This window comes from Callorhinus ursinus, unplaced genomic scaffold (genome assembly GCF_003265705.2).
Source record: "Callorhinus ursinus isolate GAN/ISIS: 27379988/994484 unplaced genomic scaffold, GSC_fseal_2.0 scaffold1, whole genome shotgun sequence".
NCBI lineage: Eukaryota > Metazoa > Chordata > Mammalia > Carnivora > Otariidae > Callorhinus > Callorhinus ursinus.
This window is the reverse complement of record NW_027397063.1, coordinates 127,439,337-127,462,534: the sequence shown is the minus strand read 5'-3', so window position 1 is coordinate 127,462,534 and position 23,198 is coordinate 127,439,337. Positions and strand designations below refer to the sequence as shown.

The following is a 23,198-nucleotide window of genomic DNA, read 5'->3' as shown; positions in this document are numbered from 1 at the left end:
AGATTAGTTGATATTGTATAATGGTCTGTAGTATGGATATATCAAAATTAATTTATTCTTTTGTTGGTAGATATGGATATTACTTACAATTTTTCCCTGTTATTTGAATCAACATTTTTACATACGTTTTAGTGGACTGCTCATGCGAGGATAGGATTATTGGGATTGCTTGTTTTAAGGTGTATTGTGGCTTAAATAAACTAGATAAATTGTTCTCCAAAGAAGTTTGACCAAGTTGCCCTTCTGTTTTCAGTACATGAAAATTCCATTCCTCCACATCTTTCCTAATACTAGGATTTGTACAACTTGGTAATATTTTGATTTCTTTCTGTTATCTGTTGTTTTTTTTTTTTAATTTCCTTTGTTCCAACCTCTTTTGCTTTATTATATGATTTTAATTCTGTCTTCCTGGTAGGCACGGGACTCATTCATTTTCAGACTTTTTTATTTTTTAATATTAGTTTAAATGTACAATTTTATTATACACACTGATTTAGCTAATTACTACTTGCCTTGTTTCATAGTAGTTTTGTAATTGCTTTTTAGCACTTCCCAATTTTAATTCTTGTTACTCAAAGTGTGTGTAAAAATTTCCACACACTTTTTCCTTGTATTTTCTTTTTACTTTTCAATTTAATTTCATTGTAGGTAGAAAAACCAAGCCTGTGATTAAGTGAAAGTGATTAAGGTTGTTGACATTTGCCTTATATTCTAGAAAGTACTTTCCTCAAAACACAGACCAATAACAGTGTTTCCTCATCAACTCCCTCTGTTTCCAATGACTATTTTTCTAGTCTACTTTATTTTGAAAGTATAGCAGGTTAAAGGTCTAAATTTTATGAGGAGTCTCAGTTTCAAAGCTCATCTAATAAATGTTTTTTAAAGATAAATAGTAAGCCAACTAGATAACCATTAAAAAAATAAAATTGGACCTTCTCACTGAACACCAGAATAAAGTCCAAATGAATGAATAATTCGAATGTAGAGAGATAAACTATACAAGGACTAGAAGAAGATTAAAGGACTGTATTAAAAAATTATAAAGTTCCTTTATAACAGAGATGTGAGAAAACCTAAATAAAACTCAAAATTCATGTATAATAAAGAAAAATTGATAAATTTGACCATATAAAAATTATAAAGAGACTCCATATACAAAAAATAAATGATAAACTAGGAGAAAATATTATTTATTATGTATATTATATATATGTATATATAAGCTAGATATATCACATTGCAGTTTATATATATTATATCTATATATAATATATAAAATTGTTGAAAACCCAATACAAAAGTCAAGAAAATACATGGACAGTTCAAATTAAACATATCTAAATGGCCCTTATGCAAATGATGGTTATTAACTTTTACTCATAAATTTAAAAATGTAAACTAAAAGTACACTGAACTATTATTTCTCACATATTGTCAGGAATTCAAAAGCCAGGAAGTACACTTTATTGATGAAACTGTGAAGAAATATTCTCATACATTACTGATAGGTATACACAATCCCTGTGGGGAAGAATTTGTAATATTTATGAAAAGTATAGATGCACTTTCCGTTGAACTTGCAGTGAATACTTTATAGCTATATAACTATATATTTATAGCTATATACACTGAGGATAAACCTCCATATATACCAAACAACGTACATACAGATGATTCATGCAATGTTGTTTGTAATAGCAAAATTTTGGAAAAAAACTAAATAAATACCCATAAAAGCCTAATTTGACAAAACTATGGTAGACCTACACAAAAGACTATTAGTCAGATGTTAAAAAGAATGAAGATGGTTTCCTAGGAACTTCTATGGAATGATTTCCAGAATATATATTGTTGAGTGAAAAAAAAATCAGAATGTGGTAGAATGTTTCTTATTTTGCGTAAAGAAACATAGAAAGATGAACAGAAAATTAAGGATAATGTTTATTAATAGGAGTGGGTGAAGCCAGCATAGAAGTGTGTGGATGAAATTGAAAACTTCCTTGCACATACCTTTTCAAATAGTTTTTCTTAAACCACATAATTTCCTTTTTCAAAAACATTAATAAAATGAGGATTAAAAAAAAAACAAAAAAACAAAATTGAGTCTAACTCTTGTCAAACTGACACCATGAGCAACTTCACACTTCACAAGACCTATGGTTTGATGTTTTCTTGGCAGAGCTATGAAAACCCAGGACCCTGTCTCTACCATCTCTATGCCAGCTTCACATGGTTTCTACTTGGCACACTTTCTTCCTCTTTGGTTTTGGTATTACCTTACAAGCTCATTCTTTTTTTTTATTTCAAAGGATTTTTTTGTTTTTACAACTTCTTCACAAATCTAATTTGCTGTACTACAAAAATAAAAGGTGTTCTTTCTTGATGTCTCTTCTATTCCCATTTATTTCCCTTTCTTCCCACTTTTCTCTCCATTCTACAGTTGTCTTTTTAATCTTATTGCTATTTTGTTTCTCATTTTCTACCTGTGATCCAACTTCCTGTATTTTCCTAAGCTTATAAATTTGAAATATTGTGTTGCAAACATTTCTAACTTCATAAGCATTTCATTAAGTAAAACACATAAAGAAATATAACCCAGATTATCTTGTGACTAAAAACCCCCAAACCATTTGCAATTGACTTTTTCGTAATGGATATCAACACGGATGATATTTTGTCTTCTACAGATGCACCAATTAATTTTCTTTCCCTCCTCTGCTGAAAAAGTAAAGCCTGATGTAAATTTATCTACATGTTTTCATTTTGCCTCTTCCTAAAAAAAAAAAAAGAAAGAAAAGAAAAGTGCATCTGATGAGTAAAGAATGATCCAAACCCAAATCATCATGTGGAATTCTTAGGCTGTATTAAATACATAAAAGTGCTATTCTTTCCTTTACATTTATAGTCAAAGCTCAAAAAGGCACATTCAAGGATGAAAAAAAAGCTTTTAAAACTTTAAAACCTGTGAATAGTCAGTCATTAGATAGAGATAAATCTCAATATAATGGCCTTTGATATATTTCTGTTTCTGCTTTTAACTACTCTAACACTCATTCCCACTCCTATAAGTGCCTGTTGGAACAAAGGAAGGGGCATTTTCAATAGAAAAGTGGCATTTTGAAATTTCACACTTAGTGTTTTAAAAATTGTCTAATGGGTTCTTCCTTCGTTATTTTTTATTTATTTTTATTATGTTATGTTGATCGCTGTACATTACATCATTAGTTTCTGATGTAGTGTTCCATGATTTATTGTTTGCGTATAACACCCAGTGCTCCATTCAGTACATGCCCTCTTTACTACCCATCACCAGGCTAACCCATCCCCCTACCTCCGTCCTCTCTAGAACCCTCAGTTTGTTTCTCAGAGTCCATAGTCTCTCATGGTTCGTCTCCCCCTCCAATTCCCCCCCTTCATTTTTCCCTTCCTGCTATCTTCTTCTTCTTCTTCTTCTTCTTTTTTTTTTTTTTTAACATATAGTGTATTATTTGTTTCGGAGGTACAGGTCTGTAGTTCAACAGTCTTACACAATTCACAGCTCTCACCATAGCACATACCCTCCCCAATGTCTATCACCCAGCCACCCCATCCCTCCCACCCCCCACCACTCCAGCAACCCTCAGTTTGTTTCCTGAGATTAAGAATTCCTCATATCAGTGAGGTCACATGATACATATCTTTCTCTGATTGACTTATTTCGCTTCCTTCGTTATTTAAATTTTCAGAGGGGTACTCATAAAAGACCATTCCCTAAGTGGCTGGGTGGGGTGAGAATGTTTAATATTGAATTGTAATTGCTTAAACTCACATTATATGACAATAATCTATCCTTTCAAAGCTTAAGCAATTAGTTTAATGAGTGGGCACTCACTGACACACATTATTTCTCAAGGATATTTATTTATTTATTTATTTATTTATTTATTTATTTATTTTTAAGGATTTTATTTATTAGAGACAGGGCGAGAGCAGGAACACAGCTGGGGGAGTGGGAGAGGGAGAAGCAGGCTTCCTACCTAGCAGGGAACCTGATGTGGAGCTCCGTCCTAGGACTCTGTGATCATGACCTGAGCCGAAGTCAGACATTTAAGGACTGAGCCACCCAGGCGCCCCTCAAGGATATTTTTAACTTTTATTTGCATAGCTTTGCACTTCTGTCAGCTTGTTCAAAATTTATCTTAAGTAAATTTTTTAAAAAGTCACTTCTCATTCAAAAGTGTATCTTTTTATCTCAGAAGGTATAATTTTATTTGCCAAAGATAAAAAACCTTAAAAATTTAAATGTCATCTTAACCTTAGGTATAAGTGTCTATTCTGTATAAGAGTAAGGAGGATTGGGGATTATTCACCACGACCAAGTGGGATTTATTCCTGGGCTGCAAGTTTGGTTCAACATCTGCAAATCAATCAATGTGATATAATACATTAATAAAAGAAAGAACAAGAACCATATGATCCTCTCAATAGATACAGAAAAAGCATGTAACATAGTAAGCATCCTTTCTTGATCAAAACCCTTCAGAGTATAGGGATAGAGAGTACATACCTCAATATCATAAAAGCTATCTATGAAAAAAGCACAGCAAACATCATTCTCAATGGGGAAAAACTGAGAGCTTTCCCCCTAAGGTCAGGAACGCAACAGGGATGTCCACTATCACCACTGCTATTCAACATAGTATTAGAAGTCCTAGCCTCAGCAATCAGACAACAAAAAGAAATAAAAGGCATCCAAATCGGCAAAGAATAAGTCAAACCTTCACTCTTTGCAGATGATATGATACTTTATATACAAAACCCAAAAGACTCCACCCCAAAACTGCTAGAACTCATACAGGAATTCAGTAAAGTGGCAGGATATAAAATCAATGCACAGAAATCAGTGGCATTCTTATACGCCAACAAGACAGAAGAGAGACAAATCAAGGAGTCGATCCCATTTACAATTGCACCCAAAACCATAAGATACTTAGGAATAAATCTAACCAAAGAGGCGAAGAATCTGCATTCAGAAAACTATAAAATACTCATGAAAGAAATTGAGGAAGACACAAAGAAATGGAAAAACGTTCCATGTTCATGGATTGGAAGAACAAATATTGTGAAGATGTCAATGCTACCTGGAGCAGTCTACACATTTAATGCAATTCCTATCAAAATACCATCCACTTTTTTCAAAGAAATGAAGCAAATAAATCTAAAATGTGTATGGAACCAGAAAAGACCCCGAATAGCCAGAGGAATGTTGAAAAAGAAAGGCAAGCTGGCAGCATCACAATTCCGGACTTCAAGCTCTATTACAAAGCTGTCATCATCAAGACAATATGGTACTGGCATAAAAACAGACACATAGATCAGTGGAACAGAATAGAGAGCCCAGAAATGGCCCCTCAACTGTATGGTGAACTAATCTTCGACAAAGTGGGAAAGAATGTCCAATGGAAAAAAGACAGTCTCTTCAACAAATGGTGTTGGGAAAATGGGACAGCCACATGCAGAAGAATGAAACTGGACCATTTCCTTACCACACACAAAAATAGACTCCAAATGGTTGAAAGACCTAAATGGGAGACAGGAATCCATCAAAATCCTAAAGGACAACACAGGCAGCAACCTCTTCGACCTCAGCTGCAGCAACTTCTTCCTAGAAACATCGCCCAAGGCAAGGGAAGCAAGGGCAAAAATCAACTATTGGGACTTCATCAAGATAAAAAGCTTTTGCACAGCAAAAGAAACAGTCCACAAAACCAAAAGACAACCAACAGAATGGGAGAAGATATTTGCAAATGACATATCAGATAAAGGGCTAGTATCCAAAATCTATAAAGAACTTCTTAAACTCAACACCCAAAGAACAATAATCCAATCAAGAAATGGGCAGAAGACATGAACAGACATTTTTCCAAAGAAGACATCCAAACAGCCAACAGACACATGAAAAAGTGCTCAACATCACTCGGCATCAGGGAAATCCAAAACCTCAATGAGATACCACCTCACACCCGTCAGAATGGCTAAAATCAACAAGTCAGGAAACGACAGATGTTGGCGAGGATGTGGAGAAAGGGGAACCCTCCTACACTGTTGGTGGGAATGCAAGCTGGGTGCAGCCACTCTGGAAAACAGTATGGAGATTCCTCAAAAAGTTGAAAATAGAGCTACTGCATGACCCAGCAATTGCACTACTGGGTATTTACCCCAAAGATACAAGTGTAGTGATCTGAAGGGGTACGTGCACCCCAGTGTTTATAGCAGCAGTGTCCACAATAGCCAAACTATGGAAAGAGCCAAGATGTCCATCAACAGATGAATAGATAAAGAAGATGTGATACACACACACACACACACACGCACACACACACACACACAATGGAATATTATGCAGCCATCAAAAAAACATGAAATCTTTCCATTTGCAATGACCTAGATGGAACTAGAGGGTATTATGCTAAGCGAATTAAGTCAATCAGAGAAAGACATGTATCATATGATCTCACTGATATGAGAAATTCTTAATCTCAGGAAACAAACGGAGTTCCTGGAGTGGTGGGGGGTGGGAGGGATGGGGTGGCTGGGTGATAGACACTGGGGAAGGTATGTGCTATGGTGAGTGCTGTGAATATTGTAAGACTGTTGAATCACAGACCTGTACCTCTGAAACAAATAATACATTATATGTTAAAAAAAAAGAAGATAGTAGGAAGGGAAAAATGAAGGGGGGGGAAATTGGAGGGAGAGAAGAACCATGAGAGACTATGGACTCAGAAACAAACTGAGGGTTCTAGAGGGGAGGGGCATGGAGGGATGGGTTAGCCTGGTGATGGGTATTAAAGAGGGCACGTATTGAATGGAACACTGGGTGTTATATGTAAACAATGAATCATGGAACACTACATCAAAAACTAATGATGTAATGTATGGTGATTAACATAACAATAAAATTTTAAAAATGCCCCCAAAAAAAGAGTAAGGAGGATTGGCAGATTCATTCATATTTCTGTTTAAAAAAAAAAAAGAGATGAATTCTGCCTGTTTCAGTAATTAACCATGGCCTTAACTTTGGCATCACTGTGCATGAATAGCGATAGGGTCTGCTGCCAAACCACAAATCTAAATTTCGATTTCCTGAGAGATTAAGACAATGTTATTTAAAGTTCACCTCTTAATAAAACCATCAGAGGAATAGCATTTCTTTTAAACTGTGATTATTGTTAATCCAAAGATTTTATTTAAATGTGACTATTCCTGCAAAAAATACAGTCTATAAAGGAGTGGGTGGGTAGAGAGAGAAATGTGTGACTCTGGCAGGCAAAAGAAAAAAAAAAGGAAAATAATATGATGTTCTTGGCAACATGCTGTAAAATTTAAAACAACAAAATTTTACTAACATCTTTGGACTTCTTATAGTCACTAAGATCAATGAAATATGACTGATCTAGACAACAATTTCATTTCCATACTTGTTTATTTAGTTTCCTGATATACAAGTGTGCCTATAAGTTTGTACTTATTTCTCTTTCAGTTTTATTGAAATATAATTAACATACAGCATTCTGTATGTTTAAGGTGTGGGGTAAATGACTTGACTTACATATATTACGAAATGATTACGACAGTGAGTTTAGTTAATATCCATTATCTTATATAGATACAAAATATAGAAAAAAAATTTTTTCCTTGTGATAATGTATTTGCATTTCATAGTTAATTTCTCTTTCAACTTTTTTCTCTTTCATGTGATCAGAATTTTAAGTTTTCAAGAAAATGGCAAATTGTATTTTAAAATAGAAACACATTAATATAGAAGTTCTTTATTTTTTTTAAATATGGAATGCTTCATGAATTTGTGTGTCATCCTTGCATGGGGGCCATACTAATCTTCTCTGTATCATTCCAGTCTTAGTATACGTGCTGCCAAAGTGAGCACAAATATAGAAGTTCTGAACTTGGAGTCTGTAGATAGACTCCAATAGTTTTTTTGTTTGTGTATGTTTTTGCTCTTGTTTGGTGGGGGGTGGTGAGCACCTGTGTGATTAGAAATTTTAAAAATCACATCTTTATTTTTGGTTATATTTAGTTTTATTTCCTCTAGAGGAAATATAGCATTTCTTTCAATTACAAATGTAGATGACAAACCTTATTACTATTGGCAACTCCTGTGACTTTGTCACCAATAGACATAATAGAAATCTGTTGTTGTTGCAGTTAACCTGACTTATTTATACTTATGGCCACCTTGAAATAACAATCATCATTAGACCTACTGAGAAATCTGTTATTTAATGTATTAATAAGAAAGAACACATATTGGGACTCCTGGGTGGCTCAGTTCGTTAAGCATCTGCCTTCAGCTCAGGTCATGATCCCAGGGAACCTGCTCAGCGGGGAGCCAGCTTCTCTCTCTGCCTGCCACTCCCCTGCTTGTGTTCTTGCTCTCTCTGACAAATAAGTAAAATCTTAAAAAAAAAAGAAAGAACATATATGACCATATCACATTTTTTAAATTATTTGATAACAACATTTTAATGTAATTGGTTTGCTTTGTAATTATTTGTACCTTAATATTTTATTTTAGGTATTTAAACCATCATTAGACATACGTAGGCTTGAACAGACTGCCAAAGGGTTCCGTTGCATGACCTCTCATTTGTACTTTCTGAAGAGTTCTTGTGCTAATTTATACAATTATATAACAGCAGAAACTTTATTTTGCAATGTATGCTCCTTGAAAAAGGATTTCTTTTGCAGTATGTACCCCTTGACAAAGAATTTTTTTGAAATATATGCCTTGAAAAAGAATAGGTTGAGTTTTTAAAAAGGCGTTGCCATACCTCTTAAGTTTTATCTGCTATTAATGAACATACTCTTTCTGGGTTTTATTTTAACGATGTAGAAGTCCAGCCATACACATCAAGCTCAGTGAGTTATAGAATTTCCCTTGTGGTTTGGTTGTCGTTTTTATCAATAAAAAACCAAAGGCATTACATCGCATTAAAATGCTCCAGAGCAAAGATATCTTCTGAGAGTTTCACTGACAAATAATTTCTGTGAAGTTTATTTGATATCTTCACTGTTGTTGCATCCATCTGAAAAGATACCTAAAACAAGACAAAGTTGTTTTTTCTTCTTCCTGCAATATTTGAATTTTACAAGAACAAGTTGTAATACAGTCTAAGCATATGAAATGAGAATATTTAACATTGCTAGTTTGATTTCAATACATCGTGAGAATAGTTCTTCAAAATGAAGAGAAACAATTGGACATCACCAACATCCTTGCACCTGCTGTTTTTATCAGTATTCTCATTAAATAATTTTTTAAAAATATTTATTTATTTATTTATTTATTTATTTATTTATTTATTTATTTGAGAGAGAAATAAAGAGAGCACAAGCAGGGGGAGAGGCAGAGGGAGAGGGAGAAGCAGACTCCCCACTGAGCTGGGAACCTGATGTGGGGGTCGATCTCAGGAGCTGGAGATCATGACCTGAGCCAAAGACAGATGCTTAACCATCCGAGCCACCCAGGTACCCCCTCATTAAATTCTTTAACTACGTTATATTATTGGAAGGCAGAAGCACAATCTATGGCGTCACTCTGACTAATATTCAAATATGGCTCTGCCATTAGTCTTTAACCTTGGAACTGTTAACTAATATATCTCACAGTGTTCTTGTTTATTAAATGAAAATTATAGCAGGTAAGTAACATGACTGTTTAAAAGTTAAATAAAAAATATATATACACACACTGTATATATGTATATGTATATATACATATATACAAATATATACATACACACACACATTCTCAGACACACACACACACACGTGTCCTGCAAAGAGTAGGGCATACAGTAAGTGTACATAGTAAGTACAAGATAGAGAGCAGACATTGCTATGATGTCTAAGTCCTTAACTCCAACCAATCAGCAAGGCTGATTTTCACTTTTTTATAGAACAAGTTCTTTTAGAACAAGGTAATTCGACTATATGCCTTTATTCAGTTTTTATACTGTCCCATAGCAGGTAATCAAGTACACTATTGATTGATGAGTAAATCCATAATTTAAGGAAACAATGAAAATTTAAATGAAATCTAGAGTCATTGTGCTTTTGTGGCAAGTGCTAATTAAATTTGCTTAAGAATTTTGACTATCTGTTAGGTCCTGGGGATCTAATAAGTCATAAGATCTTCTTCAGTAGCTCATAATCTGGAAGAGACAAGAGAAAAGTAAATCATAATTTCACTCTAATGGAATAAATGATAGCATAAGTCATGTTCATAGGTCAGAGAAAGTAACAAACTTTGTCTAGAGATGTAGGGAAAACTTCCCAAACATTGTGACAATAAATTGGGACTTGGAGTTTTAGGAAATTCTGTGAAGGGAAAAGTAAAGATTGAATGCAAGGAGAAGCATGAGGGGTAAAGATAGATATGAGTCAATGTTGAAGTATTGTCCACATGTTTTATTTTCAATAAATGGTACTTTTCTCTCCAAGCACCCAGTGGAAATGAAAATACAAATTACATCAATAGGAGACTTAGAAATCTGATAAGAAACTTTTAGAAAAAGATATATTGCTAACATTCAGGATTGGCAAGGATGCAGTGAAATGAGCAAGCTCTAAAATTATGGAAGGGAGAGCAAATTGCTATCACATTGCTGGTGGGGCAATTTGACAATTTATATTAAGGGTTTTATAAATGTTCACATCCTTTAGCCTGGTGACTTCACTTCTTGGAATCTATACTAAGAAACTAATCAAATGTACACAAAAACTTGTAAGGCAGATTTGTATTGCAAATGATATACAATACCTCAGGGACTAGAAACAACCTAAATATTTGACAGGACAGAAAGGGGTAAATAAATAATGGTACAGACATACACTAGAATACTTTGCAGCCATTAGAAAACATGTTTGTATAGAACATTTAATGACATGGCAACATGCTCATAATATGATAAGGATTGCAATAGAGTATAATAACATACACTTTAGACACAGAGAGACCTGAGTTCTTGTCATATCTTCATCACTATCTGTATAGCCTGGGAAAACTTAATGACGTTATCTGAGCTTCAGCCTCTACACTTGTAAGATGGGAAAAAAAAATAGTGCTTGTTCTACAAGGTTGCTTTCAGGGTTCATTGGGAAAGCATTTAAAGAGTTTATTTAGTACCTGGCATCTAGAAGGGGTAAGCTGTGATGGATGATGATGATTTAATTTTAAACTGCTGTTTTTCTTCTATTTCATAAAAATAGTTCTACTGCTCTCAGATGTCATTTGTATGCTTTCTGTCATATTTAACATGAGCTTGTTTGTAATAGCCCTACTGTATCCTTATATTTTGCAAGCAGAGCACATAGTAAAGGCTTTAGATGCCCACAGCTCTGCCTTCTAGAGGCTTTTTCTGATCTTTGACTATTACTGGATATCTACCTTCTGTAAAATTAGCTATTATGTTATCTAGTAGGAAATATTTATAGCACTGCTGAGTTGGAGTGAGATAAGATGATAGCAAATAACCTATATAATACTGACTGCCAGGAATTACGCATTTATACGTAGGCTAACTCATTTAATTTTCGTAACAACTACATGAGGTAGGATTGTTATAATTCTTATTCCACAGATGAGCATACTGGACAGATTAATTTGTCCAATATCACACAGATAATTAGTGGACAAGTGCGATTTAAGCCCATGTGGTCTGGCCCCAGAGTCCATAAATCACTAACACACTAAACTGCCTTCTTAAGGGATTGCACTGTAAATCCATGCAGACAGACACCATACTAGACTTCTTAGTACTGGCACTCCCCTTCCTACCTCTGTGATTGGTACAAAGTAGCAACTCAATAAATCTTGCCCAAAGTAGGACTGGCCAAAGTGAAGAAGATGGATATCAAATTCCAAATGCAGTCTGTTGCATGCAGTACTCCTGATAATCACTGTGCAGCTGCTTTATACATCCAGGGCTCTCAAGTAAAGTATCTGCTCTTGAGACTGTACCATAACACAGTTCTCCATCTTATTAGCTTTCATGCTAGAGCATTCCTATTTGTGGTGGAAACATTATTTGCCAGCCATTTGGCTAATCATTTTTAAATCATGGAAATAATCAACTTAAAACAATTTTATGACTTCCAAATTATTTTTTTCTTATTTTAATTATATAAATACTACAGTCTTTTATCACCCCCTTCTCCAAATGTTTTCTAACAAAACAAATGTGTTTTTTTGTCCCATTTTATACTTAGAAAATTCACGGCTTTGTGGTGGCATGTGGCTACAGATCTGAAAGCTGAGAGCATGATTTTGGCTCTTGTTTTCAGTTTGCTGGACTGAATAGTTTATAACTACAATTTCAGAATTCCTTAGAAACATGAAACAGTCTTTGCCAGGAGTACAACTGCTTTCCATCTAAAATGCCAGCATTTCAGTGTGTCTTGCAACATTTTAATTAGTTTGGTTATGGAACCAAATACACTCATAAAACACTGAAGGCAAAGGAAAGTCTCCCTCACCATAATTACTTTTGCAAAGGATTTACTTACATTTTCATAATTATTCAAGTGTTTTTGTACAGAGAAGTTTACATTTTCAATGGAAAATTATACCTCCATAAAACCCACTGCAAATTAGCAGCTTTAATATAAGCATTCTAATTCTCAGTACAGTGCACTGTTGATACTGTTGTGGGATCACACACTGGTTGTTTAGAAAGATAGATTTGCTATAGTAACCTGTTAAATTTGAGTTATTGCCAGAAGATTTGTTGTCCTTTAATGTAGCATTCTGTTGTCAAAGGAAGTTCAAGCTGTACACATTATTTGCCAATGGTTTAAGAAGCTCAGAATTTCCCCATGTGGGTAGCAATAGGTGTTTCAGCTCATAATCTTTCTCTGTTAGAGGATGTAGAGATAGGCTGAGCTCTCTAAAAATAAAATAAGAAAAAGACTCAATAAGATTTTATACTTACATTTGAGTCAATTGGTAATTTTATATATTATTTCTAGTATCAGTGTGCCAGAGTTACTGTGTTTACACGATCATTTATAGTACATAAATTATATATTAAGTATAAATATGATCTCTAATAATTGCCTATTTATATAATAGAATAGAGTAGAAATACACAAGAATTCTTAAAATTAATGCTAAGGAATATAAATAAACAGAAACGAAAATAAAAATCAATTTTTAATCTTCTTATCCAGAAAAAGGCACAGTTAACATTATCAGCTCTTACCAGGAAGTTAGGTAAGTTCATGCTCTGGTAATATACAAAATGAAATATGATTTCTAATTTTAAATTTGTGAAGATTTCCTTGTTGCTTCCAATTAATCACTGGTGTTGGCCAAACCTTTGTTAGAATCATGAGAAGAACCCTATCTGTTCCTCTGTCAATAGATCCCAAAGATGATAGAATAATTTCATTAGCAATCATGGAATTTTAGCTCAGGAATTCTTTTTTTCAAAGAAAATAAATACCCCATGACGGTTATTCATATATGACACATCCCTACAAACTCTTAAGACAGGTAATTGAAGAAAACTTTTTTAAAGTAATAGCAGAATTTTGCATCTGGAGTCAGGGTAAATTATTGACCAATTTTTATAACTTCCCATTTAAGATTTGTCTTCAATTAAAGCTGAAAATGAAAACGATAAATGAGAAATTGTTGTGATCTGGTGCTGGAAAGGCTACACATAAAGCTTTGCATTAAATCAAGCACAGATGTGAAAGCTCTAGGGAGTCTAGAAGTAGAAATAAATTCTCACTCAACAGCTTGATATATTCTGTCAATAGAAATGAGTAAATGGCAAAGGCTGTGTCAAAAAAAGTAAGTTATCAAAAGGCTAATTTTTGTTTTACCTGGGTCAGCTGAGGCATCTTTTTTTTTAAGATATATAAACCATCGTGTTTTTATTTTTATTTTTAATTTTTTTATTTTATTATGTTATGTTAATCACCATACATTACATCATTAGTTTTGATGTAGCATTCCATGATTCATTGTTTGCTTATAACACCCAGTGCTCCATTCAATACGTGCCCTCTTTAATGCCCATCACCGAACTAAACAATCCCCCTACCCCCCCTCCCCTCTAGAACCCTCAGTTTGTTTCTGAGTCCATAGTCTCATCAGCTGAGGCATCTTAATGGGATTAAAATCAGGAGAGCACTAGCACTCTAAGGTAATTACATACTTACAGACTGAGGTTTTGTGTTTGTGTGTTTTTTTTTATTTTTTTTATTGTTATGTTAATCACCATATATTACATCATTAGTTTTTGGTGCAGTGTTCCATGATTCATTGTTTGTTCATAACACCCAGTGCTCCATGCAGAACGTGCCCTCCTCAATACCCATCACCAGGCTAACCCATCCCCCTCCCCCCCTCCCCTCTAGAACCCTCAGTTTGTTTTAATGCAAAGAAAACCTGTTGCTCTAAGAACAACCAGTGCCTCTAAGGATCAGAAGAAAATGACTTGGTACTTAGGATTGTGTAAGATATTTGAAACATATTTTATCATTTATTCAAATATTTGTTCCAAGTTTAAGACCCAAAATACCTTTTGCAAGAGAGAATGATCATTTGCTAGTAATTATCTTTTACATGTCTAAACTAAGAGGTAATCCACAAATAATTGGTTTCCAACTCTTGTATCAGAACATTGTGCCAGAAAGTCCTGACTATTTTACCATGTGACTGTAATTTAGAAAATGACAAACACATTGAACAATGTGTCCTGAGAGATTGAAGTCCAGTCCAAATCAGGAATGAAACAAGTTGGTAGAGCTCCTGTCCAATAGGTTGAACCACATGGAATGGCTGATCTATGACTTACAGAAACAGTGATTTCATATGGCTCACTCCAATAATGGTGTTTTATGAGTTCTGTGACGCTACTTTTCACTTCAACATGACAACATTATTAGTTATTGATTGCATTGTAACAAATTACTCCCAAATTTAATGGTTTAAAACATTAAAGATTTATTATGTTGCAGTTTCTAGGCGGCAGGAACGGGGCTTAGTTGCCTGGTTTTAGTTCAAGATCTCTTATGAGATTATAGTCAGAATGTTAGCCAGGGCTGCAGTTATCTGAAAGCTTGAGTAGGGCTGGTAGATCCATTTCCAAGGTGACTTATATGCTAGCAAGTTAGTATCAGTTGTTGGCAGAAGGCTTAGTTTCTTGCCACAGTGGTATCTCTATAAGGCTTATTTACTGTCCCCACAGTATGGCAGCTGACTGAACATAATGAGAGATCCAAGAGAAAGAAAGGGAGTCACAATGCCTTTTGTGACTCATCTTGGAAGTCAGGCACCATCATTTCTAACATATTTTATTTATTAGGAGTGAATCCCTAAGTTTAGCCCAAAATCAAGAAGAGAGTAATTACATTCTGCCTTTTGAAGAGAGGGGTATCAAAGAATTTATGAACATATTATTGAACCATCATAACAACAGTAGTTACTCTGCATGTAAATATATATGACTGATACTCATCCAGTATTTTTAATACAAGTTCCTTTGTTCTAAGATTTGATATGTATTTTTCCACCCTGGTGCTCTATGTCCCTGACTACTTATCTCCTCTTCATCTTGAATCTTCCTGCAGATTTTACTCTTCTTTCTTCCCTTACTCAGCATATCTGCTGAGGTGGAGCATCTAAAAATAGTAGTCATTTCAGGGGCCTAAGAAACAATTATTATTGAACGTTCCATGTTAGAAAGTAAAGGTTTTATTGGACTGGGGCAAGAGTTTTATTACTTCCCTGTTTATTTAAACCTCAAAATCACACATTTTGGAAAGAGCTACCCCAAAAATTTATTACAGGAAAACCTCCTTATTGTTGGCTAGAGTAGTTAAATTGTGGTTCAGGTTAGTTACTAATTAACTGTCAAGTGTTAGATAAGAAACTCAATCTCTAGACCTCAGTGTTTCTTATCTCTATGGTAAAATTGACTCTAAGGTTTTATTTAATAGTAAAGATATTATATTATTATGATTAATAGTGAGGTATGGAATTAACTATACATAGTAGGAGAGTATAGAATTTTTTTTCTCTCTTCTATTTGGTGCGGTTGTATGGAACAGTGACAAAATACTTCTTGTACACCTTTTTTGTAATGTTTGGATCTAGCCCAGAATATTTTTCAAGCAAATGAATCATCAACCAGGCATCATTTTGTCAAAGTGGCACTTGAAAAAGAAGATTGACATGTACTAGAGACAGTCACTGTTCTCCATCTCATCATGTCTATTGGCAAACTACTAGAGCTGGGGAAGCTGCGTTCTTGGAAGCTATATCCAAAGCAAATAACCTTTTAAAACCTAAAGTTGGGATTTTGATATTTATGTGAAGCAAATATATTTTGTTTTTTCATACATTTTAAATTCTTCTGGAGTTTTTTAATAGAATTGAACTCAGTTGTGTAGGAAACATTTGTGGTAATACTGAACTTGTTAAGGTAGTTTTCACATGCCATCTAGCCTCACTCCCCAGGAAGACTTTTTAAAGTGTTAATTTCCCAATTTGTGATTTTCTTCCTGATTACATTTGCGGGGAGCCATCTAGAGACATAATGAGTAGGAATGCCTTGTACTCACAAAACAGTAATTGGATAAAAAGGTGTATGGAAATTTTTACTAACATCCAGTCTAGTCTGGAGACAAATGCAAAATCTGATCATAAACTTATGTGCCATATCACAGGCAAAACCTCTAATCTCAGAGAAAATTTAGCAGGATTTTAAATCACAAAAGGACAAATACATCCTAATATATATTTGCTAATGATGGAATAGTTCCTGGGTTATTTTCTCTCTAGGAAAAAAAATGCAAAATATGTACCATATCTAAAATACTACAATATTAGCCCTAATTTAAATCCTGGGTTTATTTTTTATTTTTTTAAGATTTTATTTGTCAGAGGGAGATAGAGAGAGATACAGAGCACAAGAAGGGGAGCGGCAGGCAGATAGAGAAGCAGACTCCCTGCTGAGTAGGGAGACCAATGTGGGACTCGATCCTGGGACCCTAGGATCATGTGCCCTGAGCCAAAGGCAGATGCTTAACTGCCTGAGCCACCCAGGCATCCCCAAATCCTGGGTTTAGATTATGCTAGTAAAGAGACACCACACATATGTTTAGTACTTACTCTTTGATAGGCGCTTGATTAGGAAATATAGGTACATAACTAAGTAAGAAACAGAAGTCAAGGAACTCAGCATCTAGAATCAAGAAATTCTAATCAAAAGGAATAAAACAGTGAAAGGGGCTCCAAATAAGTCTGGGACATTTTATGTCTAGAAATGGTAAAAAGCAAACAAACAAATAACAAAACAAAAAAAAATACAGAGAAAAAAATAATTTGTTACCTGGAAATAAGATTGGAAATACTTTTAAAAAAATTTTTAATTCCAGTGTAGTTAATATATAGTGTATTAGTTTGGGTATACAATATTGTGATTCAACAATTCCATGTTTTACTCAGTGCTCATCAAGATAAGTGTACTATTAAAGCTTTGATTTATAATTTCTGTATAAATTCTGTACTATTATTATTGTTAATATCTGGTGTTTCTGATTCTTGCCTTTGGCTACATCAACTATCCTTAGGTCTGCTGGACTGCTAAAGAAGAAAGAATTGCTGAGACAGTTTACCTGGTTTCCAGCAGGCGCCATTCTGCTTACTTCTTTAAGGATATACAGAGCTACTGAGTAGTCTTAGAGATATACATACATCCTATACCCCACCTCCTATTACTTTTTTCCCCATTTTTTGATGTCCTCTCTCCTGATTAATTCTTCTCATTCCTTGAAAGCCAAAGGCAATCAATGTCCAAAGAAATTTTCTTAGCTGTGGGAGAATGAAAGTGATTCATCTCATCCCTCAGAAATTTAATTTTAATTTTAACTTTAATATACTTAGGCTTTAATTGTTTAGAATATTTTTTTAATTGAAGCTTGGCATACATACACAAAATCACACAAATCATAAGTGTACAATTCGATGGGTTTTCACAAAGCAAATACATTTGCATAACCACCATGGAGTCAAAAAGTAGACTATTAGCATCCCTAACAGCCCCAGTAGTTAACTCCTCTCTGATAATAATAATAGATTTATTTTACCATATTTGGGTTCTATGTAAATGGCATCATGCAGCATGTACTCTTGTATATGGCTTCTTTTGTATAATATTATGTTTGAATGATTCAATGCTTTTGTGTGTAGCAGTGGTTCATTTCTCAACACAATAGTTTTCCATTACATGAACATACCAATGTGTAGTTATTCATATTAGTGTTGATGGAAAGTTTGGAATTATAAATAATACAGATATGAAAAATGTAGTACACATTTTTGGGGTCCATCGGTTATATAATATGTTTCATATGTTCCTCTCTGTACTTTCCATCTATTTTGCCCTCTGTATTATATAGTCTAGATGTTGTTTTGATCTGTCTTCCACTTCATTCATCTTTCTTCAGCTGTGTCCCATCTATCATACTATGATGTCAGTTATAGTATTTTTCAATTAAAAAAATTTCCATTTGACTCTTTTCTTATTTTCTGTGAAAATTCTCTACCTGGTCATCTATTTGCTTAAAGATATTAATCACCGTTATTTTAAAATTTCATGACCGTATTATTTGTGTCACTTAGTATTGCCTGTTTTTTTCTTTTTGTGGTATTTCTTAATATCCCAAGAAATTTTAGTTTCACTATTAATCTTGTGTGTGAAGAATTTTAGTGATGATTTACCCTATCCTCTGGCAGACCAAAAAGAGCCATTCACCTAAATCCAGTCAGACCTTGAACTAAGTTGATACTAGTTTGCATTCTTGGCATGGTTTAGTCTACCTCTGGTTTACCCCCATGGTATATCCCCCAGGGATCCCAATTAAAGCATGGAGTGTTTACTAGTGCCACTCCTTTTTGGAGGTCTTTAATTTCGATCTCCTGAGCATAGTGGGAACGCTGAGAACACCACACTACTCTTTGATCATATTTGGTTCCTTTACACACATTTTCTGCTTGGCTCTGTTACATCTTTTCCTGTGTAGCTTAATCAGATAATGACTCAATGAGACAACAGGTCTTGAGTGGCAGTCTCACTTCTGTGAACCTTATTCATCAATGGAATTTTGGTCAATCAAGTCCTAGATGTCTTCTTGTACCAGAACTCCAATTCTTATATCCCCAAACGTGAAGTTACCAAAAGCTCTTTTGTATTTTAGGATGCTTAGCAGCTTCTCTACCCAGCCTAGTCACATCTTGGTATATGTCAAGAATCAATAAATGTCCCAAAGAGAAAGCCATTGTACAGAAAATCCAGCTTACCTCAATAAAGTTTCCTTCTCTCCAGGATCTGGCCCTTCAAAACTGGCTACTTCAGCAGCTTTCTCATGCTTTTAAATCCACTGCTTAAAATTTCATTATATTTTTTGTTCTTAGCAGGATTTTTGGTCTGCTGTAAGAAATCTCAACATAATTGGAAGTGGAAGTTCCAAGCTTGAAATTTTTTATCCTATTTTTTTTAGAATAAATACTTAAATGGTAATAAGATAAAGCATTTAAGATGGTAAATTTGGGAGAAGTGAATTATCTTCACATTATGTAATTTTAAGGAATTGGGGTAAAATAGAGAGATTATTTCCTTGCCCAAGACTGAACTAGGTCGAAAGAGGCTAATAATGCCAAAGTTAAAAACTTAAAATAATGACCATTACAGTACTTCTAGATTTTATATTTTCACACATGTCTGCTTTTTACAAGTCAAAGGTACAAATTTTCTTTGTAAAACATATGTATAGCACTTTTCAAAATTATTTGACCTTATTTTTTTCAAATACTATAAACATTATTATCTATGTATTTGTGTTCTTTTGGATATATATACATGGTTTTCTGCTCTACAACAAACATACAAACTCAAATATTCACATGCATGTGCATGCACACTTATTCTAATAGATTAGAAGTAAACCTTCTAGTTGACACCAATAGATTTATATGCGACACTATTAATTAATCAGGAAATGAATATAATAAAGCCCGTGTTGTACCTTGTAGATTTGACCCAGTCCAAGAAATGCTAGAGTAATTAAATTGAAAGCTACAGATGTGTCTTTACTACCTAAAGTTTTTCATTTCTCTCAATTGTTAGGAGAAATGAAGGTGAGATCAATTCCTTAGCTTTGAAATGTCAATATGCTGTTTATGTGTGCTACACATTGAGTTTATTTTCTAAATAAAACACCAGCTTTAGAAGCTGTGCCAGGTGTTCAGGGTTGTTTTTCAACTCATTCAAGTCAGTAATATAATTCTACCTAAAGTCCTGTACTATAAAATTATTGAATTCATCAAATCCATTGAGGTAGAACTGTACTACTCGATATGGAGGACCTACAAAGTGTAACTCTCAATTTCTACTGCTGAATTCTAAATAAGATTAACAAAATTCACTCTAGAAAGGCAGGTTCCAAAACAAGGAAAAAAGGGAATGATACTTGTTGAATTACTCTTTACCTTTCCTGAATCAAAGTGTCTTTATATTTTTTATATAATTTCAAACTGACAGAAAATTTTCAAGAATAGTACAATGAACTCTCACACAGACTTTTTCCAGACTACTATTATTTGCATTTTGTCCAACTGCTTTATTGTTGTCTCTCCCCTTTGCATCCTCCCTCCCCTTTTCCTTCCATATTTTTAAGTCTTTTGAGGATTGTTGGAAACATTTTTTTCCCATTAATCCTGTATACTTTAGTGTGTCTTTCCTAAGAACAAGGATATCTGCTTACCATAGAACAGTTATCAAAATCAGGAAATTTAACATTGATATAATATTACCAAATCTACAGTTCATATTCGGATTTGTCAATTATTCCAATAATGTCCTCTGTACCCATTTCTCCTTTGTATTCTGTCCAGTCTAGGATCATACACTGCATGTAGTTTTCTTGTTATTTACGATTCTATTGTGAAACAGTTCTTCGACCTTTCTTTATCTTTCTTTTCTTGATATTTGTGAAGAGTACAAGCCAATTATTCTGAAGAATGTTTTTCAATCTGTATTTCTGACATTGTATATTTGAAATGTACTTGTTTTCTTGGTTCCTTTCTGTATGCCCTGATAGAATATGTCTGGGAAATGTATCTGTCTTATTCTTGTGTTTCCTCTTCATTAGCCTTGGTACATGTTAGGTACTCAATAATTGATTTTTGAGTAAGTGCTTATATGTGGCATGCATTTTATGCATATTATTTCATTTCCTGGCTACAACTTTGAAATTGAATTATCCTTAAACCAATTTTGCAGATAGGGAAACTTAAGACCCAAGTCTACTAACCACCAAAGTTACCCCAGCTATTAAGTTGCAAGGCTATGATTAAAAGCCATGTCTCCCTTGGTCAAAAACGTTTTCACTTCAAACTCTGCTCACTCTCAGAGTACAGATTTTTTTTTCATCCTCTGGGCATAGTGCTTCCCAATCATTATGCTGGAAAACTATTAAGGGATAAGTGTAGCTGGATAGAATAAAATAAACCTAAGCACTAACATTATTTTTATCTGCTCAGTACGTGAACACATGCATTTTCCTCAGTTCAATACCTTCTAAAGATGTTTCATGGTCCCATAATGCTAGTCTCCAAATACAGTCTATAAGAATAGAAATTACCTTTGAACATAAAACAGAATATTCTGTTGCTTCAAAAATCTTTGAAATTGGAGATTCTTCTCCTTTTCTTTTTTTGAAGGACCAACTGTGGAGCAAATACTTAAGAATTCTCTGAAGCAAGTGTTTACAAAGAGCCCTAGGGATATATATATTTTTTCATTTGTGAAAATGTTTTCACTTTGTCGGACATATAATGATGCCAACTGCATGTTTTAGTAGATGAAGGAGACGCTGAAAGAGATAGGAAATGATATTGCATATTTAAAACACTTTAAACTTAACCAATTTTGATTTTTTTCTTCCTGGCTAATGATATTTGGTTCATTCCTTACTCAATATTATAAATTGATTTATAAGTGGAATGGACTTGAGGTTTTGGATTATTGTACAAAATTGAATTAGAAGAATTAAACAGGCATGGTGATGATGATTAGCATTTATATACCCCTTATTATACTCTTTATTATATCCCTAGCACTGCACAGAGCACTTAGCCTGCAATTCATTGAGTATGGGTTATTCACTGAGATTCAACATCATTGTCAGACCATCATTTTTATTTATACTTTGTTTCTTTTAATGTGTATTTCTGGAATCTTGGGTATGCATACATCTTTAATTACCAAGAGAAGAAATACGTGAAGATGTCATAAAGACATCTCTTACATATTCATTATATTATACCTTACAGGTAAAAGTATAGAGAAATTATCTGACCACCAGGGGCAGCAAATTATAAAACAAAATGTTTTTGGAAGAGGAGTTCACTGTTTCGACTGCTTTAGATTTTCAGAACATAATTCAGGCCAGAAAGTTTCATATAAGTGATAACTGTGTTCAGAATCTTAGGTAATAAGGATAATTTGGGTAATGAGAGGAAGAAATGAGTAGAAGAAGCAATAGGAACTTCTTTACCTCCCTATCCTTAACATACTTTTCCACATACTGCCATGGCTAGATCATTGATTATAATCTGAAAAACTAGATTAGTACTGCTGACCCTCCTCCTGAACACTGCCTTCACCCTATGTCCAAACACACCGTACACAGAGCCAATGCCACCACAAAGATAGAAGGTAACCTGCCAAAGAGATGATAAACTTCTCCCAAATGGTTGCTGCAACAGAGTTATAAGTGGCACACGCCAGTTTGCTCAAGATTTAACATTTTGTAAAGCATATGAACATTTAAAGTATTTCCACACAAATTCTGTGGAAATCTTGGGAAAGGACCATGTAGCCAGTTTGGTTTTTTAAGCCAGGTTAGGACTGTTGAATAACAGATACTGCTTGGGGGGTGCCTGGGTGGCTCAGTAGGTTAGGGGTCTCCCTTTGGTTCAGGTCATGATCCTGGGAGCCTGAGATTGAGCCCTGCATCAGCCTCCCTGCTCAGCAGGGAGTCTGCTTCTCCCTCTGCCCCTCACTCCACTCTTGTGCTCTCTTTCACTCTGTCTCTCTCTCTAAAATAAATAAATAAAATCT

General features: G+C 34.3%; 1 protein-coding gene and 1 non-coding gene across 2 annotated transcripts in view; one reads left to right on the top strand and one right to left on the bottom strand.

Annotated features, from left to right (window-relative positions):
- ZNF385D (zinc finger protein 385D) overlaps positions 1 to 23,198 on the top strand; it is an 867,637-nt gene that overhangs the window by 336,325 nt on the left and 508,114 nt on the right. The gene's annotated exons all lie outside the window — the stretch shown is intronic.
- Positions 7,821 to 7,927, bottom strand: LOC112834364 (U6 spliceosomal RNA). Its single transcript, XR_003210869.1, has one exon. It is a non-coding gene; the product is annotated as a U6 spliceosomal RNA (small nuclear RNA).